General features: G+C 40.4%; 1 pseudogene; it reads right to left on the minus strand.

Moving 5' to 3' along the window:
• The window catches only part of LOC117948666, a 60717-nt pseudogene extending 42068 nt beyond the window's left edge, over window positions 1–18649 (minus strand).
• Between the last annotated feature and the right edge of the window lie 1461 nt (window positions 18650–20110).

A 20110-nucleotide genomic window follows, 5' to 3' on the forward strand; every position in this document is an offset into this window, starting at 1 on the left:
ATAGGCCTCAGGCCTGGACTCTTGTTGATTGTGGGAAATTTCAAGCAGATATAACAATGTACACTGTAGTTACAGCCACTTTCTCGTTCATCACTAAACACTCAAAATGGCCACGAGGCCACGCCCACACCTTTTGATGAAAAGTTTCTTTTAATAACTTTAAAAGAAACTTACTGGCCAACAGGCATTAGGACAGTTTGGAATATTAGAATAGCTGTAGTTAATTTTGGGTGTTTATGGTCTTGTGTGTCTTTTTTTAGTTTTATACATTTGAGGGCCTTTTTTTGTTTGTGACATGTAAGTTATGGTTCATAAGTATAATTTTATGTAATGTTTATGTTTAATTTTTTGGGCAATAAAGACAGATTTTTGTTAACAAAATGTTTTTCTGAACATCAATGACATTCAAAACGGTGATAACTGAAACAGATATACAACACACCATGTGTTTGCATACACATATGTATTGCAAACAGACCTAAATACTACACAGATAAGAACATCTGCCCCTGCACCACCAAAGTGAACACAAAATAACTATAAATCAACTATAAATGTGATCAATTCTGTATGGTGATGTAACCAAGTAGTGTCCCATTTCACAGGGGTATGTTTTCACGTATGTTTTTCATGTCTAGCATTGTTGTCAGAAAAGATGGTATTTCAACTTAGCATTCATCTTATTATCTGATGACACATTGTGGTAATTTTTGATTATTACAGTAAATATATTTCACATGGCACCTTTATAGCTTATTTTGTTTGCTGATGATTTATATTATTTACTACAGGAGATCACTTCAGAACTGAACAAATTAAAGTTAAATTAAAGTTTAATAAAAACAATTTATATTTAAACAAGATGCAAGTAATACCATCCTCCACAGCTCCGCGGACAACGGTCTGGCTAGTCAACACAGCATTCTGGGATGGAAGAGAACCGCTGTTTTGCAACAACTGTTCAGCAGTTCATTCTTTTTAAGTTCAAAAGTTCAAAGCTTGACTATGTCAAAATTTAAGCATGACTAAATTAAATGGGTTGCACAACACAAACTACCTTTTAATAAGAGGTTATGTGTTACTAAATATTGTTATATTGTACTGTATATAATGAACATATAATATTCTTCAGCTGTCAACCAACTCCTGAGGGTTAGATTGCGTCTAAACGCTCTATATTCACCAGCTAGTTGCTAACTTAGTTTGCTGTTTGGTAGGTAGTCTAATGTCAGTTTTTAGCAACCTGACGCGCCAAATGGTTTGTTTCACAGAACCATTGGAGAAGCCATCATTGGAAACCATTTAAGAAAGGCACTTTCAAAAAAAATACTGTCCATTAAACACACTAACCTAAACCAATAGCTTCTCAGCTGTTGCAGTAAGATGGTAGATTAGACACAAATGCATTACTTGAAGTATGACAACTAAAGATAGATTTTCGTGGGATATGTGATCCCGCAATTCTTCCATGATCTTGTAATTACAATATTTTTTAGAGCTTTTTCTCTGAAAATTGCAATTCTGAACACAGTGTGCTATGGGCAAAACTGTGCGAAAAGAAGTGAGAGTTACATGCCGGGAAATCAAACAATGAGCTGAAAAAAGCTAAAACAAAAAAGGTCTGTAGGGAGCTGCAGAGTCAGGTGATAAGCCTCGCTAGGTTTATCAGTGTGAGTGGCCCCTTCAACCTATTGTTAGAGATAGAAATGCTGATTATAGGGCACCCAGATAGCAAAGTTGGTAGAGTGAGCGTCCGTGAATAGAGGTTTACTCCTCAACACAGCGCGCCCATGTTCGACTCCGACCTGCGGCCCTTTGCTGGATGTCATGCTGGATGTCAGCTGGATGTCAGCTGCCCTGTCAAAAATAAAGGTCGAAAATGCACAAAAAATTATCTTTAAAAAAAAGAATTATACATTATAGCGGCTAGGTTTTAATGGTGTTACCTAAAAAAATACACTAACTTTTCAGTGGATTGAAGAGCAAGTGAAACCAAATTCTAATTATTAATTAGATGAAAATGTCACTGCCATGAATGCCACTTGGGACTGTAATGACTTTGTAGCTGCTCATAATGGTGAAAATCAGGAATGAGTAGGTGGAAGGGCAGAGAAGAGGTTTGATGGTTGACAAAAGAATCACAATGAGGCTCAGGAGATGTGAGCAAGAGAGGGGCTCAGCAGCAGATGGACGCTGGAGAGAGACATTAGTCACACAACAATCAACTCTGACTGGGTGACTCCTCTACACTCTGGGTGCCCCTCCCACCTGTCTGTCTCTGTCACCAGGCAGGCCTGGACCTACTTCAGCCAGGACAGCAGGCTTCATGTTGTCAGTGCCAGCCCTCAGGAGAACACACACAGGGCATCCAGCCACAGCCCTGCAGCTGCCTTGGACTCACATGCTCTCCCTCTGTGTTGCCTTTCTTCCTCTTACACTTCTTTTTTACATCACTTACTGGCTTCCACCAAATGCCAACTACATGTATGTGTTAGTTAGAATGCAATGTGCATCCTGCCTCTCTGCCTCCATATTCTTCAACCAGGCCAGTGAGGTTGTAATGAAATGTAATGCACATGATGCATGCACATGATGCATTAACAGAGGGTCTTAAGCGGGAAGCACACATTTTATGACCGCAGCCAGACTGTACGCAGAGCTAGCGCACTGACTGTGCATGCTCCATCAATTGTTTCACATTCCAGTTTGTGGCAAATGCACCTCCTGCTGGTTTACCAAGAAGAAGAAAACAAACTTGATTGCTTGTTTTGAGGAGAGAAGATCCACTGTTAATCACATTTATAGATTGTCTTTAAAAAGGAATACAAAGACAGCCAAATGGCACAAGTGCTAGAAAATACAGATATGTGAATACATGATTGTAGCATTAGTGGAACAGCGTGCACATCCGCATAACAAGTCCACAGTTGTCCGCTGACACAAAACAAAGAAATGTCAAAGCCTATAGGTGGGTTGTGCCTAGATTAGACCCAAGGCCGAAGACTTGCAAAGGTCTCACTAGATGGTTGACATTAGGTGTTGACTTTAAAGGGGTTCAGTTTAGGCACTGACCTCAATTGGTTATGGTTAGGATTGGTCATCAGCCAGCAAGTCTTGCCTGAGTTTTCGCAAATCTCAGTTACCATCTACTAGTCTACATGATTAAAACAACCTTTGGACGTACGTATGTTCCACCAAAAGAAGTTCCTTCCCAAGGCTATTTTGCAGAAGCACCGTTGCTCCGTCTGGTACTTAGCACTGTCTAAGACAGTTGTGTTGTGTTATAAAAAAAATGGCAATAAACCAGAGCCCGTTTTTCTCTAATCCCGGAATGCTGAGTGGACATGCAAGACCCTACTTTGAATATCTATTTTAGTGCATTGTCTATAAGGACCAATACAACGGAAGACATAACTACTCATATATATTTATTTGAATATAAAAATGTATTTTAAAAGATCTAAATACCAACACATTACAAAATAAATGAATAAAATAGTGTTCTATGTAATGTAAAACTTAACACTGCAAGGTTATTCCTCTCTCCTTTTCTGGAACGTGCAGAAGGCAGGACGTGATGCAGATTACACCTTGGTTACAAAGACGTATTTAATTTGGTATTTTTTGCAATTTTGTGCAATGCGGTTTCAGCGTTGGCTATTACCGAAAGAAATTCCTGTATCTCGTCATCTTTCCAGTTAGACATTTACGTTTTAGGTACATCTCAATTGTCTTTAATTGCATCTCCGGCTCCTCCACTTGCCTTCCTTCCTCACGTCTTAGTTGTCCCACCAAGGAAGCACGAGAGAGATGCGAGGAAATCAAGGGAGGATAAGAAACAAGGAAATGTGTTTAGTGTGATGAGATGTCCTTTCCTTTGAAGCGTCACATTAATTTGTCAGTTTGTTAGGTGGAGTTAACAACACTTTCACCAGCATGGCTTTTGGGAAGGCTTCTCATGTATTCAACCTCATCCCATTAATGCATGTTACTAACTAGACTTCTTCCCTTTCCCGGAGTCTTGTGCTCTATCGCCCCCGTAGTCCTGTGCTCTTTCGCCCCTCTCCTGTCTCCTCCTATCGCTGCAGGTGGTTCTGGCTCTGGAGCTGTGAAGTCTGGATCTGTGGTTGGAGTCACCTGCTGCCTTCATTGTTCCTGCTTGACACGCTCTGCTACAATTCTCCATGTCTCTCTCTGTCTCTTCTCTGTCTGTCTCTCTCTCTCCGTCTTTTCTCTCACCCCCAACCGGTCGAGGCAGATGACCGCCCACGCTGAGCCATGGTTCTGCTCGAAGTTTCTGCCTCTTAAAAGGAAGTTTGTCCCTGCCTCTGTCGCCTAGTGCTTGCTCTTGGTGGAGATTGTGGGTTTCTGTAAATAACATCACAGAGTACGGTATAGACCTGCTCTTTTATGAAAAGCGCAATGGGATAACTGTTCTTGTGATTTAGCGCTATATAAATAAAATTTAACTGAATTGAAATTATATTCTCTTGTGTATCCTCCCTTACCCCTAATTTCCAGCGGTTGAGGAACGTCTGCGGATTCACTCCGGAACGGTTGTGGAGTCCTTAGGTTTCCATTGAACTCAATGTGTGTGTTTCCAGTGCGGAACGGCTGCGTTCAGACTACATCCCAACTCCTGCAGTACACACCACTTTGGCGGACTCCAGAGAGCTCCGCAGCAATTGAGCACACAGCAGATGGTGTGGGACAGGAAGTTGAGCACAGAAGCTAAATAAAACATCCGGTCAATTTTCAAAATAACATAGACAGTGCTCAGGGCGGAACATATTTCCCCACACTACACCTTGAAAACACTGCACAGAGTAGTTTTCCCTCTACTCCTATGGATGGAAACAAACTGTTGTTTTTTTTGTTATATTCTACGAGATCCCATGGGTCATGGCCGCAACCGTTCCGGAACAAATCCGGACCTGCTGGGTATTGACGGTCGACGGAGCACGGAGACGACACACAGCGCAGCGAGTCTGCAGACGTACTCCAACTGGTGGAAATTGGGGGTTATAGCTTCTCTGGGCAGAAAGAAAAAGGCCTTCACAGAGGAAGGACAGAACAACTTCTGGTTCAGCCGAGCAGCGAGGAGCTATCAAATAAGGGAAGTGAGATGCATCAACATTAGGGCTATGCAATTAATCAAATATGTAATCGTGATTACAATTTTGGCTCCTAGCGATCACAAAACCAGAGTATTGGAGAAAATCTTTTATTTTGCACATTATGTTTGGCAAGTAAACTCTTATTTTGTCTTGAGTTCTAAATTAAAATGGGGAAAAGTATTAAGGAAAATTTTACAGTTCAAGGTGTTTTCACTGTTGATTTGTCTTACTATTTTTTTCAATAACTCTATAATGGCAACATCTTTTCCAAAGTCAACAAGTACTCGTGTTAAATAACCATGATTTTATTCTTGCCCAAAATAATTGTAATCATGATTTTCACATATCCAAGCAGCCCTAACCTTTTCAAATGTCTGTTGCTTTTTCCAATTCAAATATATATTTACATTTAGAATACTGGTTGAAAGCTCTAGTGTGTCTGTGTGTGTGTGTCAGCAGGGGATCCTGTTGGTAGACAAGTTGAATGTGTTATCACAAGCTAGTCAGTTACTTTCACTCATTCTTCTATTGGACCACTCAACAGCCTATGTTTCTGCAACTGCTTACAACACTTGGACACACACATTCACACACAGGTTTTATTCACTACAAGAGGATTTTTTCATAATTCTCAAAGCAAAAATTGGTCGATTTAAAATGTTTTGCCTTGTTGTAATGGTCCCTTACAGTTCATATAGAATTATTCATTATCTGAGGTGATATTTCTTGTTTTTTGCTTACCGGTATTTTAGATTTTTTTTAATCATTTATCACACACTTTTTTTTATCATGTGACTTTATGTGCGACCAAAGTGTTATGTATCAGTAACAGATTTATGGGTGCTTCATTTATCTTGACGCTTAAACAGCCCCCATAGCAGACGCATCCTGTGCACCTCATGTGATTTGAACAGTCAGAATGTACAGTATTTCAGAATATGATTTCAGCCAGAGCTGATGTACTGTCCCTGAGAACAAATCTAAATTATACACACAAAGTGACTCTTTCACTACAATTCTTGCAGTAATATGGTTAATGAAACCTTGTGAACTACTGTTTTTTTGCCATTTACAATCATTTCTGAACTGATACTTCATTTATTGTGATGTATTCTGCTTGATGGGGTAATGGGATTAACCACAAGGTAGTTTCACATTGTTAGACCTTCCTCCACAGCACTGCAAATGAGGGTCCGGCTAGTCCACACAGCATTCCGGGATGGAAGAAAAAAACAATCATAATCGTCTTGGGCAGCGCTAGCACTGGATAAGGTAGCGTTGCTGCTGCAAAATAGCCTCAGAAAAAGGAACTTGTTTTGGTGTAACATGTATTTTTAAAGGTTGTTTTAATCATGCAACAGATAACTTAGGTTCGACAGATAGTCTAGCTAGCTGTCTCGATTTACCTTTAGTTTAAAATGCCAACACAAAGAAAGCAGAAGGTGATGGACATGAAGCCAAAATGAGGGACATCTGGCGGAATTTCCGACAGCACCTGAACAATCCGTAAATGAAGCGTTGATATAGACTAATCAGGTGGTTAAGAGTTTGGAAGTTCAATGCTGCTTTTGAACTATTTTAATTTCACTCATACGTGGGGTGACCTATTGCTGTTTTTTCACATCCAAATCACAAATGGTTAAAAACTAATAATAATTTTTTTTTTTAATTGGCCAGTATATTGTTCCTAGAGATGTTAATGATTAGTTGTTAACCAACCTAAAAAATGTAAGTTAAAAAAAAATATGAAAACGTTGTAAAAAAAAATGTTGTAATGATAAAAAGAAAAATAGGATTTATAATATATTTCTTAACTGCTATTTAACTAGCTAGTGCTAACTTTGCACAACCAAGTTGTGTTTAAAGCTGCTCATTTTCCCCTGCTCACGACTCTGCTGGACGTTGCTGCACACAGCGAAGAGCTACAGTATGTGACACATGCCACTAGGCTTACATTCATTTACTTACTAAAAGGCATTGTGTGCATATTCAAGGCCTGACAAATATGCTGACTGTATTTCCTTTTTCATAAAAACATGTACACAGAATTATTGTTTCCGTTCATTTTTACTAGCAGTCTTCTTCTTCCCTGCCACAGTGTTGCTATAATTCTTAAAAAGGCTTAAAAACTCATCAAGTATGGGAGATTCTCTGTGCTTTATACACACTAGAGTCAATAAGACCATCCAGTAGGAAGGACCATGGAGAGTGAACTACACACATGGGGTGATGAGGACATTGTCCTTGACCACCTCTGATTGTGGCTTGAGTTATGCATTCTCAACTCATTATAGGTCAATTTATTGTTTCACAGCATCACGCCCAGAAAAGGGCTGAAAGTTAGCACATATACCTGGGTATCCTTTTTCATGGCTGCCGAGAAATACCTGTGCCTACTGCAGACTAATTTCTCCTGGGAGGGAATGCCAATATAACAGAGCGCAACTCCTATAGGCAAACATGAAACGTAAATATCAAGCTGATATCTTATAGAAACTACACTTAAAACCACAAAAGAGACTTCCGCTGTAAGCAGTAGCCTAGAAGTTGAGCTCCGTCCAACCAAATACTAAATAACCTACAAACCAAGAGAAACTCTGCTCCACACCACAAGTTTACAATGGCAACGTCTTCTAGAAGCATCCTGCTTAGTTGCAACAAAACAAATTTTATTGTCACATAGGCTATTTATAACTGCAAGAGGGAGTGTGATGGACGCTACTCACCGAGAGACGGCTGACTTATTATGAACGGGTCCAGCACTGGTCGAACGGCGTAGACACACGTCGTGTGTATGAAACGTCTGTATCGTCACAGCGCTGCATTTTTATGAACTATGATATTCTCGCCATGGATAACATCTCTGGCCCAGGTCCAGCAACTCCGTATCACACGCTGTTACTCTACCAACTGAAGTTAGTTGCATTCAATAACTTCTTCTGTGTTCTTCGCCGTGGCGGCCGTGACAGCAGAGCTACCATGGAAACACTAGTACAAATACAGGTTTGCCCCTCATACTTAACAATATACAGCTGTGTTAATAAAAAAATAAAACTGTAGACAAATGTCAGAAGTGTGCCGGTGCCGCCAGGAGAGTAAGAGGAGAGAAAGCAGAGGAGAGATTCAACCCAGGCACAGCTTTACAGACGAAATGGGTCATGTAACGCAAAATTAAACCATATCCATATAAACAGCATTGCAGCGAAAGCGAGGACATTAGCACCGGTGCGTCCTAGAGGAGCTAACAACTAACAGACGTTAACTAGCACCGACTAGCACTGGTCACTGCTGTTGACAAAATGTTGCGTTTACTAGTAAACTGGTAAACCTTAAGACCGACGTATAACCGACTGCTATCTGTTGAGTTTTCCTCCCTTTACTCTGTCCTCTGTGACCGCTACATCTAGAAACTAAGCTGCACGAGGTGCAGAGAACAACTCTGACTGGCACATGAGCAGACAGGTTAACAGAGCGGTAAATTGGCTATGCAAAAAACCCGGAGCGTTCTATGAAATGACGCTTTAAAAAATAATCGCTTGATCACGCAAATTTGATCGTGGGAAGTCAAAACAGTGATCGCGATTAAAATTTGATTAATTGTGCAGCCCTAGAGAGATGTACCGACATTTGTCAAGGAGCTGATTCAATCTGTCCTTAAACCAAATACCTGACGTGAATGTGCAAATAGAGAGAGCACATCGCTCTACACTGTCCAAACTGAGAGACCCCAAGGCCACTCCTAGGTCTTTAGTAGTCAGATTTCTGGACTACGCAGTCAAAGACAAGTCCTTCGCCAAGCCAAAAACTAATATACAAAAGACAAGCAAATACACTTTGACCACGATTACTCTCCGGAACTGCAAAGAAAGAGAACACAAGTGCGGGAGGTCATCAAACAACTAAAGGAAAAGCACATTAAAGCCAAGTGCCTGTATCCGGCGCAACTGAAAGTGACCATTGAAACGGGGGAAGAGACCTACCCCCCGCTCACAGAGGCTCTTCCAATCCTGGCTAAGTATAACATACATCCAAAAGTCGACGAAAGAGCGCAGATTGAGGGCGAGATGTCCCGCTACAGGTGGAATGTCGAGTAAGTGTGGAGTCAACGCCAAGGTTTTTCCTGTTTTATCTCCAGATATTTCTGGATATGCCTAGAGTAAGGACTACTATTTGCCGTTTTTTTTCTCTCATTGGACGGAACTCAGCTGAACCGCTAGGCACAACGCGCAATTAGCAGCAACCGCTCCACGAGTTGGACGACAGCAGCTAAGACACTTTGTGTGAATCCCACGGAGGAAATGTCACCATCCTCTGCCCAGGCTACACTGGGTCATTGTTTGCTTAGCTTAGGGGTCGTTCTATTATTTTTCAGTGAGCCTAAGGCAAGCCATGGGGGTATGTGTAAGTGTATTGTTCATATAGTCAGACGTTCTATTTTATGTATGAATGGTTACGGTCACCCTGAGAGTGTTAGTTTGGTTTCCTGTATAGATTTGACAGGTGTGTTAAAATGTTGAGTAGGAGTGCCTTAAGCAGGTGGAAGGATACTGCCCAATCAGCCTCCTGTGCGTTGATGTTACAATTCTTACCTCAACTATAGCAAAACGAATACAAAAAGTCATACATAAGCTGGTAAAACCAGATCAGACTGGTTTTATTAATAATCGACAAGGTGCGGACAACGTCAGGAAGCCTTTGAACTTGCAATCTATTGCAGCCAAAAGGAACACCCCTTCAATGCTTCTAAGCTTAGATGCTGAGAAGGTATTTGATAGGGTTGATTGGACTTTCCTCCAGTAGACTCTCAGATATATGGGCTTCAATGACACATTTATTAAATTCATATGCATATTTTGTAAAAACCTTGAATCTAGAGTCAGAGTAAATGGACATTGCTCCAATTCTTTTTCATTGGGATGGGGCACCCACCAGGGCGATTCTTTGTCTCCTTATTTGTTTGCCTTAAACATAGAGCCATAAGCAAAATTAATAAGGTCAAATCCCCTCATACTGGGTATTGCTGATGAGGGATTGGTTCAACACAAACTAGCTCTATTTGCTGATTACATTTTGTTATTCTATTCCTGCACGTTTAAATAGTTTAGATAAATACAGTGCAGTGTCAGGATATAAGATAAATACCAACAAATCCAAAGTAATGATGATAAGTGGTGAATGGCCCCAGCAACTAGATGAATTGGTATCCTTTAGGAAATCAAACAGGGATTTAGATATCTGGGTGTTATTCTGACACCAACACCAGCACAGCTTCATCCCTCCAATTAGAACAAACTAATCAAAGAGATTAAACAAGATATAAGTAGGTGGGATTTGCTGCCTTTATCACTTTTTGGCCAAATAGAGTCAGTGAGGATGAATATTCTACCAAAACTTCTTTTCCTATTTCGATTTCTGCCTATTCATATTCCACAATCACCACTTAAGCTTCTCGAAAAATGTATATCAAAATGTATCTGGCAAAATAGAATACCCAGAATACGTCTAAAAATACTGATGGCAAGGAAGGAAAGAGGGGGCCTTGGTCTACCTAACTTTAAAATGTATTATTGGGCAGCCCAACTCAAAGCAATAGTGGCATGGGTGACCAAAGATGAAGAAAATGGGTGGCTATCCATTGAACAGAATTCCTTTAAAGGGAGACCAATATCTACTCTTGCATTTCTTGGTCAGCATGCTCCGAAAAAAATAGGAATTAATAACATCTGGGTCAAGCACACATCGAAGGTGTGGAACAGTGCCCAGAAGCAATTAAAGGGGTCTGTAGCTCTTTCAAGGGCCATGCCCATTCCTGGAAACATTGAGTTTCTCCCATCAGTGAGGAACTTAGCATACAGATGCTGGGCAGAAAATGGGCTGGTTATTATAAATCAGTTGTTTGAGAACAATACATTGCAATCATTCTCAAAACTTCAAGAAAAGTTTGACTTTAGATAGATATCTACAAATACGACACTACATCACAAACCACACGGATGGGGCTATTCAGAAAAAAGATCCAACGTGTTGAACGATATTTTATACATATTTCTCAACAAGTGGTTTCAATGGTCCCACATTTTCTGGGACTGTTCAGTGATACAGACATACTGGAAAGACATTAAAGAGGAAGTGGACAAAATCTTCAAGATGGATTTCCCCTTTGACCCTTTGTTTTTCTTATTAGAGATAATACCTGAAGACTTGCTTTCTAAGGACCAAACAAAACACAAAAAGACGCAGTTAGAAGCTGTAGACTTAACTGTTTTCTTGAACCTCCATTTCTACTAGAAACAATCAGTACTTTACTCCATTACTCATCGTTTCTGTCTCTTGTGCATGTATCTGCATTTACTTATAATTCAGATGGTCACGATTTCAGTTAGTCCATTAGTGATAAATTTATCTTGCGTAATAATCACCTTTATGAAAGTCTTTCCAACTTATGGGTTTGATTACTTCTGACTTGATTTTAAGTCAGAACTAACATAGGAATTGAATTGCAATGTAAATGTGTTGTTGTTTATTGTTGTAAGTTTATTGTAAGACTGGAAGAAATATATGCTGTATTTGCATATCTATTTGCTTTGTAATAATATGATTTTGTGAAATAGGGACAGGACCATGTAAGCTAATTGCTTCCGTCTGCCCCTTCTCGAACTAATCCTTTTAGTTTTTGTTGAATTCGGATTGTTGTTTTATTTGTGATGTAACATTTTTTGTTTATTTGTTTTGTTTTCTTTTGTAACATTGTTGATTGTTTGAGATAAATAAATAAAAATAAAATACATGTTAAAAAACAAAAGGCAGATATTCATTGTGACAAATCAAAAAGCAGCTAAACAAAACCAGCAAAGCTTCTTTTATTCTGCGCTAATACATACCTGAGAAGGAAAGAGAAAGTGAGCGAGCAACTTGATTTATGAAAGGTGAAGAGGCAGTGATTTACAGCACGCACTCCTTACTATTTCACCATCTCCTCACAGAAGCATTAACATTTATGCACACCCAGTAATTGGTCACAGATTGTACACTGAAGTGCATATATTCTAGAAATGTGATTGTAAAAGGTTTAGCTAGCAGCAGAAGACTTCCACAAATTTTTGCTGAGTCAAACCGAGCCATAGTGTGGCCTTTTTTCTGCGGGTGGTTCACTGTCATGTGTGCGCCACACACACACACACACACACACACACACACACACACACACACACACACACACACACTTCTAAGACAATATTCTCCACCAGTAGAAAGAGAGGCCTTGGGAGGTTGCAGCAATACCAACACAATTTAATAAGTGTGAACTCAGGAGCATTGCACCAAGACAGAAACCAGATGTGTGTTTATGTGCATGTGTTTGTGTTTAAGGCTTATTCCACATCTATTAAAAGGTACGTTGTATGGCTGCATGAATGTGATCCATCTATCCATCTCTCTGCCACAATTACATCCTCTACAGTAAACATATGCTCTGCTCTCGTCCAAACACCCACACACACAAAATTAGCCCCTGAACTGCATTTTCCATCTGTGGTCCATTAAAACATTAGTATTGCTTTATTGTCTCATAGTCTCAGAAGCTGGCTTTGCTTGACTCAATTCTGCACACGGTGGCGCAGGACCCTGTTGCTTCTCAGCGGCCCTCCTCCTGCTCTACTCCACATCATGAGTTAACTTGGGTGGACATGGTGGTCCGCAGTTGCAAGAAGGGCACCGACAGGACCGTCTCTCAAACCTCTCCTGACAGTCTCCAATTGCTATTATGCTTTAGCTTTAGCTGGTGCTCTTGCTCTCGCTGTGGTGTATAAAAACTGCAAAGTCGACAGTACCTACTGGGGTTTTTTCCTCATTTGAACTGTAGGTAACCAAAGTTGGTAACTCCAATCAGATTTATTGTATGTGCTATTATATCCGTTTTAGTATATGTGCTTATTGTATACTAGTTTAATCTACCAACCTCCTTTAAACTTACCTTTTATTAGGTTGGATAAAGTGGTTATGGTCTGAAATTTTAATATTCACGTCAATGACACGTCTTGCACTTTTGCTGCTGATTTTCTTAATTTCACTGAGTCTTTTAATTTTTTCCAACATGTGTCTGGTCCCACACATGTCAGGGGTCATACATTGGACATTGTTTTTACTCTTGCTCATAATCTTGACTCTGTGGGAGCTGAGCTACATATTTCAACCTCAACCAGCCCATTAGACACCGCCTACCAAGAGCCTGGGTCTGTCCGAGGTTTCTTCCTAAAACAGAGTTTTTTCTCACCACTGTTGCACTGTTGCTTGCTCTGGAGGGAACTGCTATAACTGTTGGGTCATTGTAAATTATAGTGTGGTCTGTAAAGTGTCTTAAGATAACTATGGTTAGGAATTGAGACTATAACTAAAATTGAAATAAATTAATTACTGACCATGACTGTTTGTTCAACCTGTCTTTTCCTTCAGAATTACTGTCCAGTAAACATGTAAGATGTTTTTGGATTTTAAATCGCTTCTCAGCTGAGAGGGTTTTTGCAGCTTTTGACCAAAGCGCATTGCTGCCTTCTCATGCTGATATTAATTGTCTGGTCCACTCATTTAAAACATACTGATTTTCAATTTTGGATGAAGTGGCTCCAAGTAAAATGTGACGTGTTTCCTCCGTCAACTCTTCCCAATGGCTAAATGACGTCATCCACTGTTTCCGGCGTACATTTCGGACAACAGAACAACAGTGGAAATCCTCAGCGCTTCATGTTCACCGGCTGTATTAAAAATACCTCTTGACTTAATAAAACAACATGGTTAAGGAGGTGAGGACATCTTACTTTGCTAACCTCATTTGAGGCCCACCTGCTTCTCTTCATAATCGTCAAGATTAATTTACCATATAATCAATAATATACTAAAAATATAGGGAGGCAGGCAAGTAAAGCCTGATCCAGTCGGGGAGAGTTCTAGCCCGACCAGGCTCCTCTCCTTAACCTGTCTCTCTTAGTTGTCGCCCAGCATAATTCCTAGAATTGGGATTGCACCAAGATCTTGGTTGTAGGTGTTGCCGTGGTCCTGCTGCGTTCAGTTGAACCCTGTTGCATACCGCTATGCCCGGCTGCTCCATCCTATCAACAGCCCGTGTCTGACAGAGGTTTCTCCCTAAAAGTGAGTTTTTCCTCGCCATTGTGCAAGGTCGCACCATGGGGGGAATTGTTGGGACTTTATAAATTACAGAGTGTGGTCTAAACCTACTCTATCTGTAAAGTGTCTCGAGATAACTGTTATGATTGGATACTATAAATTAAATAGAATAAATTAAATTGCTGAAGCTTTTAAAAATCAGCTGACATTTAATACATATTTGATCAAATTCGCTTTTGATTCTTGTCTGTAAACTTTGGGTTTTAAATCGATGAAATGATTTTCATTGGTCACTCAATAATTACTTTCTTTTTTCCCTTGTTTATTATCTGTTGGGTTGTACTGTATTTACAAAAATGCTTATCTTGTGAAGCACTTTGTGACTTTGTAAAAGGTGCTATATCAAATAAACGTATTATTATTATTATTATACTGCTCAAAACCATTCCCAAGTATGATTTCTTGCATCAAACGCTGCTAGGTAGTACCAATACTAGCCATTATTTCACTGTCAATGCACTCTTTCTCCTTTCCAGCCAAAAGGAAAGTCTGTGCCAAACCTGCAGCTCGGACGTCTAGTGCCACTCAATCCACCAGCATCCAGGCCAAAAAATCTATCATCGATGCCAAAAAGATGTTATATCTTCTAGGAAGAACTCAATGTCCACAACATCCAAATACGTTCGCAACTTTAATACAAACTAAAATACAGCATAACATACTCTGATTAAGAACTCAATGTAATAGCGTCTCCTTCTGGAACATCCCTTATTAGCAGTTAACTTCAGAAACAGGATAAAGATATGAACTATTATTATTACATTCTTATTATCAGCGAAATATGCTGATAGTAACACATTATGGGTTATGTGATACCTAGCTCAGATAAAAATAAAGATGTACATTTTGAGAAGTACTTGTATTAGTATGGCCATAGGAGAGCAACAAGAGACTGACGGTGGCGAGGAGAGACGGGCAGTCAGACAAGTCAGCACAGGCTCCAAAGCCAGAAACCAGCTACCCCCTTCTCCCATGCACACCAACATCCCCCACACAGGAGGATGCCTATTGTTTCCCCATCCCCTTAACAAAGCCCAAGCCCCCACCTCACCCCCCAAAACCCACCCACCCTTTCCACAACTGCCCCCATTGCCCCCTGCCTCCGCACACCCTCAAACCCACTCACCCCCCACACTCTCAGCATTGTTGCGCTAATAAACCAACACCGCTCCCTAAATTTCATTACATACTTGCACAGGCTTCCCTTCTTTTACACTCAGAGTTTCTATCCTCCTCAAAAACACAGCCAGTAAATGTATCCTTATTCATTCTGCTACATGCCTGTCACTTTTGGTGCCATCAACACAAAGAACATCACTACATTTATAAAACTAAATAATATGCACAAGCTGACAAAGTCAGAAATTTGTAAAAGTCAGAAAAACAAAACAGGACTGAGAATACTTTGGAAGTTGATTTTAATTAGGACCATAGTTGTTTTAACAAAAATTAGACAATTCAACAACACACCAATGTTTTCACAGCCAATCACATAATTTATAGGGTCACTGTATCACCTGTGGATTCATCTAATTGTTAAACTGACAATTTACACCTCAAACTCTCAGCTCATTTGGCTTAAGAATATGTAAATTAGTATACATCATTATGTCAGGAAGATTACTCCTTCTAATTCAGATTCCTTAGAAATCTGTGTGCTGGATTTTGTACTCATGTCTAGTAATTAGAGAACAGATGAAACAACAATGAGGAAGGCAGTGAGAAGCCTGGCATTCACAACTCAACCCTACTTTAACAGCCTTGGTGAAGTACGTGAACACACACACAAACATGCACGTACACAGTGGTTGTGGCTAAAGCACACAGAGGCCATATGGTGCATCCTCATCCACCAACGCATGTTGCCGCCGCAACAATAGGCCTGCCTGGCCTGGACAGCAAGAGGCAAACACACACACACAAATGTGCGCACATTGACACAACACGCACACACACACACACAAAACGGTCATTAGCCAGTCATACTGTGTTGCTTAGGCCCAGTAAACCTGCCTGGATTTGCATTCTGCGCTTCCCCTCCCCTTTCTCTAACACACACACACACACACACTCTTCCCCGTTCTCTACAGGTGCACAGAGCACTCAAAACAGATGTCAACGGACTGAAGAGGGAGAGGCACGGGGTGGGGTGATGGGGGGGAGGAAAGTGGAGGGACGACGGGATGCTGTTTGCCCAGGGGTGACTGACAAAGCTTTGAACACTTGCACGCCTAGACAGAGCAAAGATAATGACACCCACACACACATGTTATACTGGCATGACTGCCTGATAACAGAAAGAAAGAATAAAAAGTGCAATTTGCTGAAATTCATATTTTTAAGGAGAAATTACATAGATGTGGTTGCTAGTGTAGGGCATCACATTTAGTAATGTGTTGACAGTGGCCACACATACTACTACTCTACAAACTAAATAAACACACCTACACCTTTATTTTTAGATTGTGCAATGTTTTGCTTTCCTACTATTTTATAGTAAATTTAATGTAATCTTTAAAACCTAAAAATAAGTTCAATGATTGATAAATATTTAGTCATAAACTTTAATTTAGTCATTGATTAACTGCATAGTCATTTTTAAGCAAAAATGCCCCAAATACTTTTGTTACAGCTTCTTAAATGTGAGCATTTGCTTGCCGTTTAAATATTTGTGAACTGAATTTGTAAGAGTGCCGGGGTGTTGTTAAGTGAACAATATTTAAAGACATTGCTCCGGGTTCTGAAAATTTCTATTAGGCAAATTTAGTGATTTTAAAATTCTGTTTCAATAGACAATTGATAAATTGGGGAAATAATCTCAAGATTACATAGATTATAACAATAATCAAGAGATAGAACCAAGATACTTTTTTCAATAATACATTTCATTTTACCAGATTCCTAAACTCACTATGACTGTGATCATGGCTGTGATTAGTTCACTGGCTGTACATCTTCTCAACTATATTGACAAGGCAAAACCTTTATCTCTATTTGACAATTTTTTGTAGCCAGATCAATTCCGTTAAAAAGAAGCCATAACTACTCTAAATTAAAATCCTTTAATCTAACATACCCCTCCATTCGTCTACTATGTTTCATCCAGGCTGTACTTTTCTCCAATAATTACCTGCATCACAACAGATATCTTGCTATAAACGACAAGAGACAAAATCAAATTTTAGTACGGAAACACATAACATAACTAAGCCCATGTGGTGAATCTATACAGACCTAAAACATATGAGCCAGTGTAAAAATGAAAAGGTGATTGAAAGTATGAAAAATGTAAATCATATTTTTAGAAAAGATTAAATGACTCTGCAGCTTAAATCTGTTTAGTCAATAAACTGTATATGTTGCAAAACGTTAAGTTACAGTAAAAGAAGAGAAAATGTGGGAAAACCTTTTACAAATTAGTTATATTTCTCAATATTAGTTTTTCTCCCCTTTAAGATGAAGAGGAGTAAACGCGTTAACAAATCTACCAACAGCCTGTATGCTTGTGTTCTCATTGAGCATATAATGTTCTCTGTCCACTGGGTAAACACTGGCTGTGTGCACGTTATCAGCCTATGGCCTGTTCCTGTGAGCGGGGCCTGCCTGTGTCGGAAGAGAAAACCCCGCCGATGCAACAAGTCGCCCATTCACTCCCAGCTTTGTGAAGCTGCCTCCCGACGCTGCAGCAAACATGTTCTTGTCTTTTCGCGTTACATGTGAGTCAATTCATGAACAGAACATAGAGAAATAGCCTACAGCATATATTTTAGTATTCGTGGGAAATAAGCTTTACAAAACCAGCGTTGTTTTTTGTGTCGGCAGAAAGGGGGATACAACTGTGAGTAAAGAAACATCGCTTTGAAGCTCACACGGCAAAGCATGAATGAGCTTGTTAGACCAGTTTAATATCTATGAGACGTTGGAGTCTGTCAATTTAGCTCACGATGTCGCCGATATTGTTGGAATTTCAGCTTCAGTGACCACTTCGGGAATTAGAAACAAGCGAAACGTCCGAGGGCTTTCAGACGCGCAGGCTGGGGGGGGGACTCCTCCTTCGGAACTTACCTCGATTCATACGCCTCTTAATGGATTAATTCCCACACTTTTTCACGGATTGGAGTCGCTAGAGCATCAGAAAGCACTCCGCCAACTCCAGAATCTTCTCACGGTTTTGGTTTAAGGAAGGATCGGGCGCGCTGAGTGCGTAAAATGCGCAGCGTCTCTCCAAGGATGCGAAATATGCGCGGAATGGGAGCAGGAATGAAATGAACGCAGTCGACTGAGTTGAACGGGGCGGGGTGAGAGGGACTGGCGTCACCCTGGATGGATGAAATAGAGTGAATGAGAGATGGGAGGATGGGTGGAGAAAAAAAGAAAGACAGCGAGGGGGAAGGGGCCGGACTGTATGAGCTGCGTTCAACAACAAAAGAAAAGAGTGGAGCGCCCAAACTCTATTCAGTGGAGGAGGAGAATGGGCTGAAAAAAAAATAAACAAACGGTCTGCTCTGCATGGACGAGGAGCTGACAAGGACTCACACAAGGTCTATTAAAGAAATACTGTAACAACATATTTGTGCGAGTTTAATTTTGAAACTTTTATGCCACGTAAAATACAATTTAGGACAGTGTGTCCTCAAAAATGAAAAAGTTAGATTTAAAACTAATTAAAATTGCAAAAAAAGGCTTTAGCGACAATTTGTTACTTTGAGAAAACACGTTTTAGTACACATGAAATGTTTAATACATTAGGAATAAAGGGAACACTTCATTAGAGGGGCCACGATTTTATAAGTAACAAATATTACAGGTACCAACTGTTGCTGTAGCATAGTGGCAGCTGTTCAGCAAAATGTACATGTCTCACTTTATATATATATATATATATATGGATGCAAATAATAATAATTAGTACATAAATAATCTGTCAGCAGTTTAACTGTGTTAATGTTGCATCTCAAGCTACACCCAAACTGTCCTAACTCGAAATGAACAATCAGTGAGATGAAAATTAATTTAGCTGTGGCCCACCGGGCTGCCCTAAAAGACCCCCAGGGCTGTTGGGGAACTCACTTTGAGTAGCCACTGCCCTAACCAGAAAATCTTTGTCTCTCTCTCAGATCTTTGAATGCAGCAGGCAGCCACCTCTGCCTCATAAAGGAGTTGTTGTTTACTACTTAGCTCTGCCTATCTCAGGTTTCATCCCCTCAGGCACTGCTGGACTGTCATCTCCCCAGAGGGAGTGGCTGTGACATAAAAAAAACAGATATTCCAGGGTCACAGCCTGAAACACCTACTGCAACCTGACACCACAGCCAGGCCAGCCAGCCAATAGTCTAGCATCCCACATGGCAGCGTGTCCATGTTTATGTGTGCAAAATTCTCACAGATGAAAACAAACACACAGACACACAGCTGACTCACATGTGAGTGTACAGAGTTTGTTTCTGTGACATCTTTGTAGAGTTATGGGAATTCTCATTCTCCGTCTCAGAACCATGCAAACACAGAACCGACGTGTAAAACATTCAGCTCGGTGACCTCGTGGTCAATTGTCAGACCTCGAATTTAACCTCACCTGGTTTCCTGATGATTGATTAATGCTGTCTGTGCCTGGGAACCTATATCTTTTAAATGGAGGGCCAAACACTTGAATCTAAGGGGCAAAAATACATCTGTTATTTAGAAATGTAGCATTAGCTTCCTGAGATTTATGTTCTCATGGTGTTGGTTTGTGACACATGGGTGGCGGCGAAGGTCAGGGGCCTCGACGGACCAGACCCGGGCGGCAGACGCTGGCTCTGGGGACGTGGAAC

Source organism: Etheostoma cragini, chromosome 8 (genome assembly GCF_013103735.1).
Source record: "Etheostoma cragini isolate CJK2018 chromosome 8, CSU_Ecrag_1.0, whole genome shotgun sequence".
Classification (NCBI taxonomy): Eukaryota; Metazoa; Chordata; class Actinopteri; order Perciformes; family Percidae; genus Etheostoma; species Etheostoma cragini.